The 18,349-nt window shown below is 29.9% G+C and overlaps 2 protein-coding genes across 3 annotated transcripts in view; one reads left to right on the forward strand and one right to left on the reverse strand.

The window, feature by feature from the left end:
* LOC129960360 (uracil-DNA glycosylase-like) overlaps positions 1 to 18,349 on the reverse strand; it is a 148,891-nt gene that overhangs the window by 54,770 nt on the left and 75,772 nt on the right. The window lies entirely within an intron of this gene.
* LOC129960359 (uncharacterized) overlaps positions 10,292 to 18,349 on the forward strand; it is a 163,211-nt gene continuing 155,153 nt past the window's right edge. For both annotated transcript variants that reach the window (XM_056073760.1, XM_056073759.1), the window contains exon 1: positions 10,292 to 10,458. The gene's annotated coding sequence lies outside the window, so the exon portion shown is untranslated. The remainder of the gene's footprint in view (positions 10,459 to 18,349) is intronic.

Below are 18,349 nucleotides of genomic sequence, written 5' to 3' on the forward strand. Positions count from 1 at the left end.
CACCCCATTCTGAAGCATCACGAGGATTACTTTGCGATGGACCTCATCATTTTGAACCCAATCAAATGACGAGGGGAGTCTGAGCTGGCACCCCTCCCTCTCTACACGTTTTGCACAGAACAACAGGAGGAATTCCGGAGACGGATGAGCTTCTATCAGGCCCACATACATGACGGATCTTAAGTGTAATAGGGTTTCAAACCTGACACCGAAATTTTACCTCTAGGCCTCGGCGACCTGCATCATAATTGCTTTCTTTGGAAAACTAAAATTAACCAAATTAATATGGATTTTATTGTCCACAATTTCATGCTACGGAGGGATAATGCCTTTATTAAAATTTTCGGATATTGACAAGTCTGATTAGCACAATGAATTACTGAATATTTTATTTTTAATCTACAATTTAAGTAAAAGTATTAAATAATTTAAAATGCTAAAATCCCTTAAAAATGTTGCAATATCCCAAAGCCTTTATAGTACTATTGGAATTAAAATATTAATAAATGTCCCAAATAGGAAGTTAAGCAAATTCGTAAGTCAAGGGGTTAAGAAATATCCAAGGAGTATCGGGAGGACCACTCCTGCTGGCTTTTTCGGATCTTTGGATTTCTCATTCACATGATTTTAAAATATAGTTAATAATTCGAATTAATTCTGTTTAATTCAAATTTAAATACAAAAATTGTAAAAAAGTGTTATCATATCTACACGCTTTCTTTTTTACATAAAAGTTTTATTAAGTAGTTATTGCATTCTGAGTATTGTGTACTACTCATATATTCATTAATATGATTTTTTAAATCCCTATTTCTTAAAAATTATAATTATTATAAATTTATATATTACTATTTATTTATTAATTATGAATAATTTATTAAAACTGTTAAATAATAAAAACTAATCTTTAGTGTCATTTTTAGTTTAAAAATTAAGCCAAATTTTTTAAAATTAATTTCTCATTTTTTTTCTTATTATCTTCATTTTTTGGCCTTGTTTTTATAAATTAGAATTTCTGGATTACTTTTATTGAGGTCCCCTCAGCCTCGGATTAGTCAAATTCCACTGAAAGATGAATTCTTTCGCTTTGCTTTCTTTAAAATCTTCGCTTCTCATTCCCACTTTCTCGATATGAGAGGAAATATTTATACGACAGAATTCAGTGGTACACCATTTTCGGTTTATGAAAACTTTATTATTGCATCAAATGCATATATATAATGGTTTTAGCGTGCAAGAATGAAATGAAAAATTGCTTTCTTTAAAATAATTTTCATTTCCTTGATCCTTTTTCGATATGAGAGGAAGTTCATTCGTTCATATTTTTATGGACAAGGCTGCATTAAGCACTTTAAAGGCCCTTAGGTAATTCAAGTTTCGGGGGTCTCCTTTTCCCCCTATCCAATTTCCAAAACCAAATTTTTTTGTATTCATTTTAATTTAATCTTACTATAAACAATTTTAAGAGCAAATTTTGAGAAATTCAAATAAAATATTTAATTTTGGGCTACTGCCAATTCAACATAATGTTTTGTTCTCGCACTAAAAAAGCTTAAAATTAATACTAACCAAATAATTAAAAAAAGGTTCGTTAGCAGAACCTAAATGCTAATTAAGTATCAGGTCGGATGTTAAAAAAATTATAAAGAAAAAAAAATTAATAAATTATAGAATTATTAATTAACATACTATGAATTTTTGCCGGATTGCTGTTTGAATAATGTTTAAAAATTCTAAGAGATACTGAATTTAAATCTAAATAAATTCAAGTGCCCGATCTTTGTATATTAAGCGATAAAGCAGAATTAAATCACTCTAAAAATACCACAAAAACTATCGAGACCTCAGGGTCCTTCAAAGTTTTAGACAGCTGTCTATTTAATAATCTGGCTATGTTATAATCTGTTGCTGATGGAACTGATGTTTTATGGGCATTATTCATAATCGCAAAAATGTTACGTGAATGAATAAATTACTGCATAGCAAAAAATATTTATTACATAAATGAATTCTAGGAGATTAATTAGCAAATCATTTATTAAGAAAAGTGCTATTTTTACATTTTCTTTCTTATTACTTTTTATTCAGTATTGTGTTATGTTTGTATTATGTGTTATATGTTATGTTAAATAAATAAACAAATTATTATATATTAAAAATATCATGGTAACTCTGATGGATTTCTGAGTTACACATCATATTCAGGAAAAAGTGAGACTTTCAAGAACTTATAATTCCTGTTCACAAACACTTTATTGAAATCTCAGAACGATTTGCCCCCATCCGTTCATTAATGGATGGGACAAATCGTTGTGTAATATAATTATAGACGTGCAATGTAATTTTGCAATGCAATTACATTGCAAAATTAATATTTCAGTGATTATAATGACATTCTTGGAAATTTTTGTGGCTATGTGTTTCGAAAAGTGGCTGAAAGTCTAAAACTCTTGCTGCTTTAATTTGTTTGTGTATTATTGATTCTTTGATCGGAATATTGGTCGTTATGATTACAAAATTGCATGTTGAGTAAAGTGATGTAGTGATTTGAAAGAATGGATAAGAGGAGCATAGATAATTCAGGCACCAGTCTTAGAGGGTGGTAAAGCGAAGAAAATAATGCGAGGAGGTGGAAATATAACATCATATCTTAAGCACTGTCGTACCCTACTAAACCACTGTTAATGACTGGAGACGAAAAGTCATTAGATCCCGTGTTTCATTTAACCTTGCTACGTTACTGATTAAGTAATCTGGTATTTAAAGAATGTTTCAGGTGGAGAGTTAATTTTTTTCAGCTAAATTTCGAATCTCATCCATTGTAAGCCGCTAAGATTTTTTTTTTTTGGGGGGGGGGTGAAGGATTTTTTTTTTGAAAAATTCTAGTTCGATTTCAGTAAGAGCGTAATCGCATGATACCAAGTTTTAAATCATTTTCATTGCGCACGATAAAAACTCTTTCCGTTGAATTTCTTTGTCCGTTACCTTATACAAAAAAAAAAAAAAAAAAAAGTTAAATCCCCTTCCCTACAAATTGAATGAATGTTTAAGACGTTAATAACTTTTTAAGACTTGTCCCGAAACAAGCAACTAAGTCTATATATTATTTTTGAGCATCTGTCTCTATGCCTGCTTTTATTTGAACATGTCGTCTCAAAAACGCATTGAGCTAAGGGCGAAATTTTGCATGCGGTCTTTTTATCAAGATTGTATTCTTTATCACACACAAACGCGCGCGCACACACCAGGAGGTACTCACTCCCGTGTACTTCCATAAGCAAATGTCACTAAAAATTATTTTATCTACGTAATTAAATGTTTCTGATTGACATAAAAATCCAATAATGTTTTTGAAATCAATTATATGACTGATGTTTGTGCCTTTTGAAATTTTGTTGTTTTATTTTGATCACTTCTCTGAGATTTACTTGATGGCATTGCTTTTTAATCATTTTGAAGTTTATAAAATTATTTAATCAAATGATGTCCATTTTTATTGCCGAACTTAAAAAAATGAATTGGGAAATTCATTTTTAATTAAAGCCATGATAACACTATCGCATAGGAATAAATCGAATATCGACTAGGTATTCAGTATTTTTAGTAGGTGAAGTTACAATTTTAATAAAAGCAAACTAGGTAACTAAAAACGTGTGTAAAGTCTCTATTAGACGTGAACAGCAAAATGCCATTTAAAATAAATTTCATATGGCACTGTTACGTTTATTTTCATAATAGAATGGCTAAAATCAAGTATAAAAAACACCTCTCGCTATTGAGGTACTTATTCTCCCCCCAAATTCAACAAATATCAACGACTTTGGTAAAAAGACCACATGCCAAATTTCATCTATATAGTTTGTTGCTATTTTCAATTATCGTATTCAAAGAGACATAATTCCAGAAGTGGTATTTTGGACTAAAACGAGGGATTTACTTAAATTCTGAGATAAACTCTTTTGATGAAAACAAATTTTTTTCTCAAATGTACATCATAAAAAAAAAAGCAAAATGGCAAGTTTTATTAGTGGTTTCTTTATGGCCCAAAAAGTTTTAAAAGCGTTGAATACTAATATATTTAGAACAACTTGCAACTGTGCTATAAACAATAACAAAAAAGTTTTCATAAAGCACAATCTTATCAATGCCCTTAATTGGAGAAAACAATTTTTCCATTACTAAAAATTTGAAAATTAAATCAAAAATGGCAAAACCGTGAGGCTTTCATATAAATACTCTAAGTGAATTGAAATTTATATCCCATTCATAATACTTCTCAACTTTTAGTGAATGCTTCAGAATTTTCTTTATTTTGATATTAATTTACAGCTTAATTTGTTAATCATATGATTTTTAGCATTCCGCACTTTTATGAATATTACTGTGGATTTCAGACATTTGACAGAAAATTATATTCTAAATTTTAGCACGTTAATAAAAGAATATTTAAAAAATTTTTATTAATTTTTATTTTATCATTTTCAAACTTTTTTTCTTTAATTTTCTTTTACTTTATTATTATTGGATCTTATAATATTTTTTTCTTAAATTCATTACTAGATGGCGTTGTTCACACTTAATCAAATGAAATGATTCATTGATAATTAAATTCTCAAAATATTAGAATATTCATTAGGAACACGCCTCAAAGCGCTTTATAAGAGATTAGCGCCCGAGGCATCCGAATCCCCCTTTTCCCCGTCACTCTACAATGGAGGCGGATTCCCCTCCATACGGTAATGAAGGCATTATCTAGGGTCACATCACACAGCGAGAAACAACGCCACACTGAGCAGAACGAAAATTAGGAGCGAGGTCACGTGGACATGCAGGAGAAATCCGAGGTATTCGAATAAACTCGAGACAAATTTCTCGCGGAAAAACAATAGACGAAAAGTGAAATCGACGTCAACGAAAATCGAGATATTACTGTTTCTAATTCTATTTTCGAAACTCTCGTTAATATTATAAATGGTTTGCTCCATTTATAATATTAACGTTAAAAATAAAACAAATGTTTCCATGTTCGTTTTATTTTTCATAAATTTAGGATGAAATTCTAACTATTAACTTAAGGTTACTAATAAAGATGCTGTGCTTGTTTTATAAACTTTCCACTACAATAAATCCCATGTGCCTACTTTTCTAGAGATTTAAATCTAATTATTCAGTTTGAGAAACGTCTATATTATATCGTATCAAACAAGATTTGTGAATTGTCCTTTCAATGCAGATTAGTTTTAAGAGACACGGGGGCCATTTAGAAACAATATCAATTAGTTCTTTCCCTGTAAACGTGTCCAGCAGTGATGCTCCCTTTTTCTTCTTTTCACATTTTTAGATTTCCAGGGAAATAAAAGATAAAAAACAAACAAAACAAGCTGACTTAAATAAATATCACGGATTGAAAATTTATTTGACATATTAATTTTTATAACCTATTTAAAAAGACGCAAGTCTTTTATATTGTATTATTTTTAATGTAATTGTCTATACAGATTTCAATTTTTTTTTATTAATGATACGAAAACAAATTTGAATCGAAAAATAAATAATTTAGAAATTTTATCTAACTAAAACCAAAAATTAGAATGTAAACATTAATTTTTTCCAGATTCGGTTAAAATCATTTTTAACGATTTTTAAGGACATTCAGCTAAGAAGAAGCAAAAAGATTGTTCTCTTAAATTTTTAACAGTTTTGAAACTTTTGCAAAGAGGCCCATGCGTTGTGCTTCCCCTCTCTAGTTTTTTTTATTAATGATACGAAAACAAATTTGAAAACAAAATGTTATTATACCGAGACAAGAGAGATTGCATTCGGACGCGGGGCACCTTAGGAGTTAATCCAGTTGAGATTAATTGGTCCAATAGACTGAAAACCGGCATTGTTTCATTAGATATGAAGCTTAAAATTCAGCTTACAAGTCCACAATAAGACTGTCTTTTCGTTTTTTTAAAAAATTTTTTCAATATCCCACTTCTATCTGAAAATCCCCAAACATTTTAAATCGAATCCCATATAATAATACATTTACCGATTTCTCAACTATTTCACGATGGCATTCCTATAGAAGACTACATTTAATCAATATAGAATACTAAGAAACTCTGGTAGATGGATAGATAGAAGTGTTTTGATAATTCATTGGGTAAACTTAAAATTAAAGTTTTCTTTTCATACACTGCTTGACAATTGCTAAGGAACAAGTGATTTATGCAAAATTACGTCTCAGACAGCTGACCAATAAAAGTAAATTCAAGTTGAGAAGGCGTGGTAGACCAGGACTCGTTATCTGTATAAAAGACATTTCATACAAGCTCATGATTCATACGAACATTCACGCTGTTTGATGCTTGACCCAAAGTAGTGCAGGATGTTATAAAATTTTTTTCTCTGAAATTCTGTTTCATTTTTACAATAATTAAGAGCAAAATGTCAGCAAGATATCATTTGAGTGCCTACGATCGTGGACGAGCAGTTGGACGACTGGAAGCAGGTCAAAGTGTCGCCACTGTAGCTGCTGTAATGGGTGTATCAGAGTGTCATCTAGCGATTAAAGAACGTTGGTGTAAGGAAAATGTTGGTTGGGATATCCAAAATTGGTCTAGAGTGATGTTCTCAGACGAATCTCGTTTCAGTGTGACAAGTGATTCTGGCCATCAATTACTGTGGAGAGAGCGTGGAACACGTTATGCACAACAGTTTGTTAGTGAACGTGATCGGTACGACTCAGGCGTGATGGTGTGGTCATGCATAATGCACAATGGCAGAACACCGCTTCACATCTTTGAACGAGGAAGCGTTATATTGCAACGGTATTGCAGCGAGGTTACTATGGACCCTGTTCGTCTTTTTATGGGTGCTGTAGATCCAGACTTTTTGTTTATGGACGATAATGCGTTGCCACATAGAAGCATTGAGATATCGGACACACTGAAAAGTGAAAATATTGTCCGTATGCAATGGCCTGCTTACTCTCCCGACCTAAATCCCATTGAACATGCCTGGGATGCTCTTGGAAGACGTGTTTCACAAAGAGCCACTCCTCCCCGACAGTGCAAGAGCTCAAAATCGCCTTGAGAGAGGAGTGGGACAATATCCCCCAAGAACTCCTCGATAATTTAGTGGAGAGCATGGAGAACAGATGCAAAATGTGCGATGACCACGGACACTAATGCACATCTTACTAAGGTACTCGTGTCTGCATCATTCTGACCTGAAGATCAATTTTTGTGGGGCTGGAAATTATCCAAGGAGCATCTTTTTCATTTTTAAGTTTTTAATTCTTCGATGTGTCGATATCTGCACTATTTTTCTCTATAATAAATGCACATCCTCCCTACTAAATATGTACTTAGTTTCATTTCTTTAATCATTGTCTGTACTTAATTATTCCGAAAAACGTAACTGTTCCTTAGCAATTGTCAAACAGTGTATATCAAATAAAATAACTGTACATGGATCCTAATCTTCTATAGAAGAGGTTCTCAGTTTGGGCTTCACGATAAAACAATAAAGGATATGTAGAAATATAGTTAAGTAATTACAGAATAAATAAATCAGTATGAAAGCCAGCATGAATGGAGTCCCTTCTCGTATACTCTCTAATAAATACACTTGTGTATTATTGACCATATGCTATTGGCGAACAATAGTTGCGAATGAGAACTAAAGTGCGATGTCCAACAATTTTTTTTATTCATTGACGGGATGCAGTTGATAAACAAGTGCCAGAAAACCGAATATGTATTTTGGACTTCTTCTTTCTGATGGATTATAACCAAAATTTGGCACAAAATTATAGTTATTGTCACAAAATCATTTACCAAATTTAAATCATACAGAAGTCGTATTTTCATATATTTAGTTGAGTTATCACCTTTACATGTTTGTAAATTTGCAGGCAGTCAACCCTTTGAGGGATTTGATTCCAAATTTGATATATATCCACACTTTAAACGTTAAATAGGTGCAACAAATTTTATTCATAGAGCTATTTTCGTTTTGTGTTGATCAGGCTAACTTATATCCAAAGACTTCTTCAGAATCGATTTTGTTCAAAATTTGCTAGAAATATACAAATTTGCAGAAGAGATCATGTACAAAACTTCACCCGTCAACCTCAAAGCGTTTTTGAGCTACGTGCTCACAGATAGGCAGATATAATTCCCAAACTGTGTTTTTCATGAAGATGTGTCAAAATCTTGAGTTCAGGTTTTTTAACGATGATAATGTATTTTCTTCGCATAGAAAAAAGTAAAAAAAATTATGTTTCTATTTTCCCAAGTCTATGCAAAAATTGAGAATTATGCAAGTCTGAAGTCCTTCTTGGAGAATTGAAAGAAAAATAGCAAAAACTCTGTGTTAAAGAAATAAAATAGTTAATACTATTCCGGAAAACAGAACTTGCCCAGACGACATAGTCGACTTATACATATGTTAATAAGAAGTATAAGTTTCACGAAACTCGAAACATGAAATGATATCTGTCTTCATTTGGATCTTATTTCATAAAGCGTTAGGATTACATTGAAACCGTTTTCTCTTTGAATATTATTATATGATAAATAATGTTAAAGTATTTCAACGCTATTTTTATTTACTAGGACGTAGACAGTATTAAAAATGTATTATAAAAATGGTATGATATAGCATGATTAAGTAATATAAAAATATAATAAAATGTTCAGTAAAAAATAAATTCTACATAGATTCATAATCTAATAAGAATCATTTGACTCTAAAGCTAACAAAAGTTTCTAAAATTATGAGAATAAAATCTTTGGCAATGGGACGATTGAGAGGGGAAGTAGGACTATCAATGATTAAGGGAAAAATAGAAATAATAGCCTCCCCCCTCAATTCCATGAATGAGATAATTTTATTGTTAGCCTGACAACTAGCATTCATACTACTCAAATACAACAATCGATCTTGAAAACTTTTACTATTTAGGCATAGACTTTTATTGAGAATGCTAAAAATACCTGGAAACTGAAAATACTTGGACTGTAAACAATAAAGAAATGAAACTGATTAAGGGAAATAAAACATTTAAAAGTGGCAATGAATGCTAAGTTTTGCTATTGAGGTCAAAATTTTCATATGAGTGCATGAAGTATTCAAACTTTATTCTAAATGATGTCAAGAACTCAGGATAAGAGAGAAGATGTCAATTTCGCTTTATAGATTCTATTTTTATATTTCTAAATTTCATATTTCTAATAAGTGAGAACCCAATTATTCATGCTAATCATCTGACAATATACCATAACAAATGGAAAAACACACATAACTATAGTATTGCTTTAACATCTCCAAATTAAACATATTAATGCGTTGACAAATTTGTTCATAGAATGTTTTTCGAAATCAGTGTTGAGAGCGCAAAACATATAATACGACAAAAATGGTGGGAAATATCACACCTCATCACCTAATCGACCAGAATTATTTTCAAAGAAAAATAAATATTATTTGATTTAATAAAACAGTTGAAGAAGCACGCCGAATTTCCCCGAATCAGATACTTCCACTTCCCATTCAGATATCTCTTTCCACATACTCATTCATTGCCAAACCCATTCATAAGAAGGGATGTATCAGTGAAACGCGCTTGATATCCAGATTTCCCATTCAGTATCATACGCGTTTTCCAAATACATCCCTTTTATTCAAACGAACAATAGCCTCGTCCCGATTCAAAAATAATAAAAAAAAGTAGCAATCGATTTTGTTCATATTAAATATATATAAACGATTAAGATTAATTTTACAAATTTTTCATTGAGTCTGAACAGCTTAAACATCTGGAGAGGATTCAGATGTTTTTACTCCTATTTCAAGTACCTGATGACTGCGGCTCGGAGCGGAAATACCTTTTGCGCGGGAGAGTTGTAACTGACTTCCTAGCCGGATACATTCCCACCTTCAGCTTCACACGTATCGTTACCTCAAGTCCAACCCTCTAAAAACAAAAGTAAGCATTCAGAGCTCCTCATTGGATCGATCCGAAAGAGCACAAATCCTCCTCCCCGCTAAACCCCGCGAACGAAACGCCACGGGAAGTGATAAACAATTTTAAAATTTGCGAAATTTCGTTGGATTGTTGGGGAACAATATCTTAGTGATTTTCATTCCCCACTCTTGTTTTGTTTTTCATTCTTTTGCTCGTGTCGCCTGTGCACGTGATGGGGCATGCGCACGATGCGTAGCGCCCCTTTATTGGGGCGCATCGGTCTAAGAGATGGAGCAGATATAATCAGGCTGGCATGGCCGCCAGTTGAGAGAGTCCAGCAAGCGGCGCTAGTCCCTACTTTCCATGCACAAGCGACGGGCTTGACATGCAGCTTCTCTTGCTCCCAACTCTGCCGGCTCGAAAACCGACTCGCGTGACCAGTCATGACCCCACCGCCCCCAAGCCTCCGTCGGCTCACTCCTACTCGGCCTGCGACGGTGAGTTCTTTCTCTTTTCTTCCACATGTTCCGACTCTGCTTCATAGATCCCGACGGTGTTTACTCTAGGATCACTTCCCGAATCACGGGAGGAAAAAGTTGCAGTTTCATCACCGATCTCATTCGGATCGGTGAAAGAGCTTACCCAAGTGGGTGTTCGACGCCTTTTAATCGTCCAGCGAATTTTCGTGGCTTATTTTTTTTTTTTCGCTCTTCCCACTTACTCGCTTTTTCTTAGTTTTTTTTTTTCTTCATTCCTTTTGATTCTCGGCTTAAATCAGTTTTAGGAATTTATGTGCAGATTGGTAAGCTAGTATTTATAAGGAGAAAAAAAGGAGCAAACAGAAGAATAATTTTTTGATTTTGAAATGAAAGTGTAAGAATTAAAATGAACAAACATCTTAAAGAAAGGAGTCATTAATTATTTAATTTCTTGGTTTTGAAGTTAAAATCAACTCGGTTCACAAGGGATTTTTTTCTCAATGCATTATTTTTACATTTTATTGCTTCTATAAATAGATATAAATTTCAAGAACTAACAAGTTTCGAAAAGAAAGAGCTCAACTAAAGCTCAAGCATTGATTTCGGCACTAAACTGAGTTTTAACTAGGAATTCAAAATCTGAAGTTGTATTTGATTCGAAGAATGATTTTTATGAGAATAAAATGTGACTATTTCGATAAATTGATATAAATTTAAAAAAATTAATTAAGAAAGAAACAATAGGAATATTATTTCGGTTCTTTTGGAGATAAAATCAGTTTTCACATAGAATGCGTTTTCTGATTTTGTGTTGAGATTCAACAAGGACTTTTGAGAATTAAATATTTTTTCGGAAATCGAGTATAAATGGGAAAAAGTGACACGTTCTATGAAGAAATAAACCCACAAAAGTGTGATTTTTTTGTTTGTTTTGGAGCTAAAGTAGAAAAAGTTTTAACTTTGAAAGAAAAATCATGAAAAATTCATAAAATTGTGTTATACATTTGAGAATCTATTAGACAAAATGTTTTCCAGAAGTTTCTGGGTATTCATGTTTTAATAAAAATGTATATAATCTGGAAAAGTAATTAAATCGAAGGTAGATGTTCGTATTGTAAAAAAGTAGGCAACATATATTAAATTATTTGATTTTGTAAGTGAAATGAACTTTAAAAAACTATGTTCATCTTGTGTCAGAGACTTTTTGAAGTAGTGAAATTTTCCAAATATATACCTGTTTTGATAAATAGATATATATCTAAAAAAGTGAGGAGTGAATGAGTTTTTGCATCGTGCAAAAGGGAAGAAACAATATTATATATTCAATAACAATATTTATATATGTTATATAATTTTGATTTTGGAGCTAAACCAACATTATGCTCTGTTGTTGTAGTTGAAATTTGTAGAAGGGTTTCTTTTGATGTATTTAAAGTTATTTCAATATGAACTGGTATTAATAGACTTGCAGAAAAATATAGAGCAGAGAAATTCGAGCGAGCGTGATATGAAATCTTCAATTAGCAAAAAAAAAAAAAAAAAAAAAAAAACTAACATTTATTTTATTGAATTGTTAATTGTTTTTCATGCAGATAATTTTGTTTCATTTTGAAGAATATTCAAAATCATACTGTCACCATATAATTCAAAGTTTACGAGCTGATGACAACTGTTACAGAAGTAACAGTTGCTCGGTAATGTAACAGATGTCATCAGCTCATAGTCTGGTTACCTTGTTGCTTTTCGACTGCTCAATTTAATACTTCCAAATAGATTGATATTGAATAAAATTCATTGCTAATGGCTATTGTCTAATGTTAATTGAACACGGAAATGCAGTTTTTATTCAGGAATTTTGAGTTTGATTCTGCACTCCGGAAATATAATAGTCAGTTAGATATAATCTTAAATAAACATTCATTGTATAGATAATTTTCAGAAATGCTTGATCTTTAACTTAAGATTTTGTAACGAAATAAACTTTCTGAATTTATGCTTAATATCTTAAAGAGAATTCTGAACAGTATGCTTATTTTGCTTTTAAATTGCTGCATGAATAATAAATCACACTTTTGAGTGCTGATGACAATTGATGAATTTTACTTCAAAGGGTTTGAAAATACCCGAAAGTTATTATTTTTACATTATTGGAAAACATATCAATATCAATACATTTAAAAAAAACTATTTCTTTCTTATCTCATTACAGAAAACCTACTCTAATCCATAATGATTATTATATTAATATGGTTATTCTTGTCGTAGTCTTATATTTAGAGTTTCTGCTTTTATTTTATGTCTTCTGATGTGTTTGAAATCAAGTCAATTAAATGTTCAATCTTATTAAATATATTGAATGTATTGATCTTATTTTCTACTGTGTACTTCATGATTGTTATTTTGATGATTTTTGTGTAGTGAAAGACTTATAAGCGTTTTATGTAACAGGACGTAAAAAGTATCAATAATAGGACACTCAAAATCATTAAGAATTGACGCGTCAAGGAACTATCAGGTTCTAACATCAAATCTAAAAGAAATGACACAAGGGTTTTTCTTAATCATTTTGTGGTCGAAATAATAAAAGTATTTCAGTCAAAAGAATGTTTTGTTGTCAAAAAATAATATCATACTGCATTATTTCCTTAAAATACAGGTTTATTTCAACGATCCAAATTTGTTTTCCTTATATTATTATCTTGATAATAATGCTATAATTTATGAAGACCGGATGTAAGAAGATAGAAATGAAAGATTATGATTCTATATGTATTTTAAGTTCAGTTAGAATCCGAAAAAAATTCAATAAATAAAATTACTGTTCGAAATATCAAAAAAAGTTATTTGTGAAAACTTTTACATTCAGCTAGTTACACTGAATATTACATTTACAATCATATTCTTCCAATTATATCTTCTTACATCGTATCGTCATAAATTATATCACTGTTATTAAGATTATAATAAAAGGAAAACAATTATAAATTATGGAAATAAATCTGTATTTTAAGAAAATAATCCTCCCGGTATGATACATCTTTCTAAAAATAAAATATTCTTTTGATTGAAGTGTTTTTTATTTCTTTCACCATATTCATTTCTTTTAAATTTGATTCGATATTAGGATGTGATAGCTCCTAGATATATAATTTTTTAATGTTTTTGCAGGTTCTATTAATGATGGTTTTTCTGATCTATTATATAAAACGCTCATTATTAGAATCAGAATTAGTGAAAAGAAACTTATTAAAATTGCAGTTCGAAATAGTAAAAAATAAGTTATTTAGAAAATTTAAATACAGCTCGTTGGACTTAATAATAATATACACAGAATCATATCTTTTAATTTCTATCTTCTTACATCGGATCTTCGTAAATTATAACATTATTATTAAGTTTATAATTTAAGAAAGACAAATATTAATCTTGAAAATAAATCTTTATTTTAAGAAAATAATCGCTTCCAGAATAATATTTTTCTAATAAAATTTTTTGAAAAATCTAAGTTACTGGATTTAGAATTTTGGAAAAATAAAATTTTAGTTAAGTTAAATAAGTTATTAAAATTTAAACTCGAACAAGCAAAAAAAAAAAAAAAAAAAAAAAAAAATGTTATTTAGAAGATTTTTAAATTCAGTTGAATTTTACATTTTTTAATTAACTTATTTATTTGCTTTAAAAGTCTTCTAAATAACTTATTATTTTTTTTTTTTTTTGCTATTTCGAACAATAATTTTAATAAATTATTTTTGACAGATTCTAAATCTAATTACTCAGTGTTTTCAAAAAAATATTGTTACAAAACTATTATCATTATGGGCTCGATTATTTTCTTGAAATACAGATTTATTTTCATGATTAATATTTTTTTCCTTATATGATAATCTATATCTATCTATATCTATCTATATATATACTTATAATAAAGCTCAATGTGTGTGTGTGTGTGTGTTGGCGCTCTACAGGCCAGGTCATTTGACATACAGCTATCAAATTTGGTACATGTATACCTTAGAGGTCGGGAATGTGCACCTGGGGTCCCTTTTTTTGAAATTTTAATTAGAATTTTAATTATTAATTAAAAACTAACTTTCCCGCCAAAAGAATCTTCCATTTTCCCCACCGCCAACTTTTCCGCCAAAAAAATCTTCCATTATCCCCAGCACCAAACGAGAAAGGCTTCCGTTGTTTTTTTCTCCCAACAGTAATGAGGCTAGGGTTAAAATTTTTCGGCGGATTATTTCAATCGGTTCTGTTTATTTTCTTAATGTTTGATGCATTTAAAATTAAACATTGTTAATGAATCAATCTTTCAGATTCATTCTGAAGTACTTTTGAATTAAAATAAAACAGAATAAAGGAAATTAAAAATTTCTAATCCGCATAGCGTTACCCCAACTGGCGTAGAAAAAATCACGTATTTGCGTTACGTAACCGGCGAAGAAAATTCACGCATGCGCATTCTGTTCTGATTGTTGCCATGACAACATGTATATGCTTATAGTTTTAAGTACAACGTTTTTTAAGTAGTTTTTTTAAAACCTGTTTTCAACCGTTTATTTTAAACGATTCGTTTTATTTTCTTAGTGTTTGATGCATTTAAATTTAAACATTGTTAATGAATCGATCTGCTCATAATGAATCTAAGAAAATTTTGTTGACCAACTCTTGAGATATTACATAAATTAAAAAAGATATTCTTTAGTGCCCATAAAGTTTAAACGCTGAGTGACTCTATTCTCAGTAATCAGATTATAAAAAAATGCTTTGTGTCAGTAAAAAATATTATTATATTAATTGAAGATAAATTCTTTCCACTTTAATTTAAAGCATAAATTCTACCGTTTTCAACCGTTTATTTTAAACGATTCGTTTTATTTTCTTAGTGTTTGATGCATTTAAATTTAAACATTGTTAATGAATCGATCTGCTCATAATGAATCTAAGAAAATTTTGTTGACCAACTCTTGAGATATTACATAAATTTAAAAAAAATATTCTTTAGTGCCCATAAAGTTTAAACGCTGAGTGACTCTATTTTCAGTAATCAGATTATAAAAAAATGCTTTGTTTCAGTAAAAAATATTATTATATTAATTGAAGATAAATTCTTTCCACTTTAATTTAAAGCGTAAATTCTACGGGTGCTAACAGAAAATGAGAGAGATACATATTACGTTATGACTGAAGGCCTTTATAATATTATGAATGAATTATATGATAATGAAAATTTGAAGTTTTAAAATATTTTGATGAAGAAGCTATTAAAGTAGAAATTGCATAAAATATTTAATTATTAAAATTTTAACGAACATTAAGATTGGCGAACCGGCTGGTCGCCAAAGGCGGCTAGTCTTAATAATAAAGTCATAATTATGTAAATCCGATGCAAAAAGCTAGAAATGAAGGGATGTTACTTTGTGTGTATACATCTGTAAAGGATGTGTGTGTATATTATGAAGTCCAATGAGTTGTAATCAAATCTTCTAAATAACTTAATTTTTGCTGTTTCAGATTGTAAGTTTAGTTATTTATTTTTCATGGATTATAAATCACATGACTTAGCCTTTTATTTATATTTTCTGAATTTTTGATTCTGGATACATATTGTTTTCAATTGCATTTTTTTACTTTCTCTTTATTTTATGAAATGCAAATTCACTTTTATCGTAAGAGTAACTAAATTAAAAAAAATTTTTTTTTTAGTGTTAACAGTAGGATAAGTGCTAAAGCGAATGGAAATAATAATCTTGCAGAAAAAAGAAGTGAAATGTAAAAGCCAGATTGAAAAAAAAAATCTAAAAAAATACTCAGAAGGTTTTTTAAATTTAATTACATTGATTGCATCTCAAGAAATCTGTGAAATCAATGACATTTGAGTGTATATGGCTTTCTTGTTATGTTAATTGATATAAAGGTATAACTATATTTCCAAACAATAATTCAAACTATTCCTGCGTTTCGGGATAGTGATGAATGAGTTATTTAAGATTTTCATATTATAATACTTTTGCTTTGGGCATTAAAATAATATTGGGTTCCTATGAAATTGGTACTATTTGTTTCCAGAGAAAAATCATTACTTTCACATTTACTTTTATAAATTCACTTTTATTAAAAATTTCAAATGATCAGTTTTTACTTGTATATATTTATTATATGTGAGAAATAAATGTTTTATGTACAAAAACTATTATATATACATACTTATTTAAATAATGAAAGACAGTAAATGTTAATTCTGGCTGTTTATTATCGTAAAAAGAAATTTAAAATCATTTATTTTTTTTATCTCATTTGTTTCCTAAATATTATATAATAAATATTTGAGCTGCTTTGATGTGCTATGTAGCAAAATCTATGCAGACCAGGAAATCTTTCATTTAAATTCATGTCTGCAAATCAATCATTATTTAGACTGAATTTACAGTTTTCTGAATTTACCTCATTTTCATTTTATATGAATGATATTGGGAATGTATCTCGTTGTTCGAAGCCATCATTAGCGACATCTGAGGCCAAATCTACTCTCTAAACTTTCACATAATTCAAGCGTAAAAATATGTGAGTTTTCATAAATTAAGCATGTAAAAGGTCCACATATGCATGATGGAATTTGGCGGCTTGACGCTAAGAATATAAAGCTGAAAAGTTTTTATCGCGTTGTTCCAAAAAATTAACTTTACTCCTTACGTAAAAATTCCAATCTCTAACATTTGTGATCAAAGTAAATTCCTATATTTATATTTTCAGGCATCCGTCTTAACCTTTAAATATAAAGTTTGTTTATATGCCCCCTATTTTTAATTAAAATTTTTTCATAACTTAAATTTTGTATATTTATTTTAGCTTTGTGATTTTGAATATAATTGCAAATATATATTTCTTATTAAAAGATTTCTGGAGTAAAATGTCGTATGTAGATGCAGAATACCTTTTAAAATGTTTCACAATAAAACTATTTTAGTTCTGTACATATGTAGTTGTCCCAGGAAATTTTGAATTTTTTTTGTAACGAGAAAAATTTTAATCTAATTGAGCATTAAAATGAAAAAAAAAAAAAAAAAACCTGGTATCTAAGGTATCGATAGCCATGAACCTATTCCAGCTTTCTTAGTATAAATAATTCACTATCATGAAAACGAAGGCTTTCTTTTCTGTTCCATTAAAAATCAGTGAATTACTCCCTTTCTTCTCTGAAGAAAATTTATGGTCGACTACAAAGTAAAATTAAATCTATTCTAACCCAATTGTATTTACATATTCATCAAAACGCGCATCCTTGATCAGCTAGGAAAACCCTCAATTAACTCCAGAGAGATTTTGCTTCTGAATGAGGATATCAAACATAACATTTATTTTCCTTCACAAAACTTAGATGCCAACTCATTTAGAGAGCCCGAATAAAAATATTTCTCCAATGCATTTTTTAAGAATTTATTAGAAAAAATCTGAGGCATTTGTGACACGATTTATAAATTTTTTTCTTGCTTTAAGCATCCATATCTATTTGATTTTGAAAAAAACTGATTCATCTCTCTTGAGCATTCGATTGTTAGATATAAAATTTCTATTTTCTTAACTTTTCTCATTTTTGATTTGCTACTTTATGTTACTTAAAATATACTGCAAATTTATCTAATGAAGCACAAATAAGTCTGAAGTTTGAAACGCTTTGAACCTTCTTGCTAATATTTCAAAACTCGACACCAAAGAGAGCCGACGGACTCGAATTTCTGAAATAGTGTTTTTGCATACTTTTATATAAAATTTGTTAATATCACTATTATATGATGATGAAATATGTCTGTCTTAATAATTCCAGAATGCTTTATAAGCTTTTATTTATAGCCTGTCTAACACACATGAATAGCTACTTTATGTCACGTTAAATATGCTGCAAATTTTT

The sequence above is a fragment of the Argiope bruennichi genome, chromosome X2 (genome assembly GCF_947563725.1).
Source record: "Argiope bruennichi chromosome X2, qqArgBrue1.1, whole genome shotgun sequence".
Taxonomy (NCBI): Eukaryota; Metazoa; Arthropoda; class Arachnida; order Araneae; family Araneidae; genus Argiope; species Argiope bruennichi.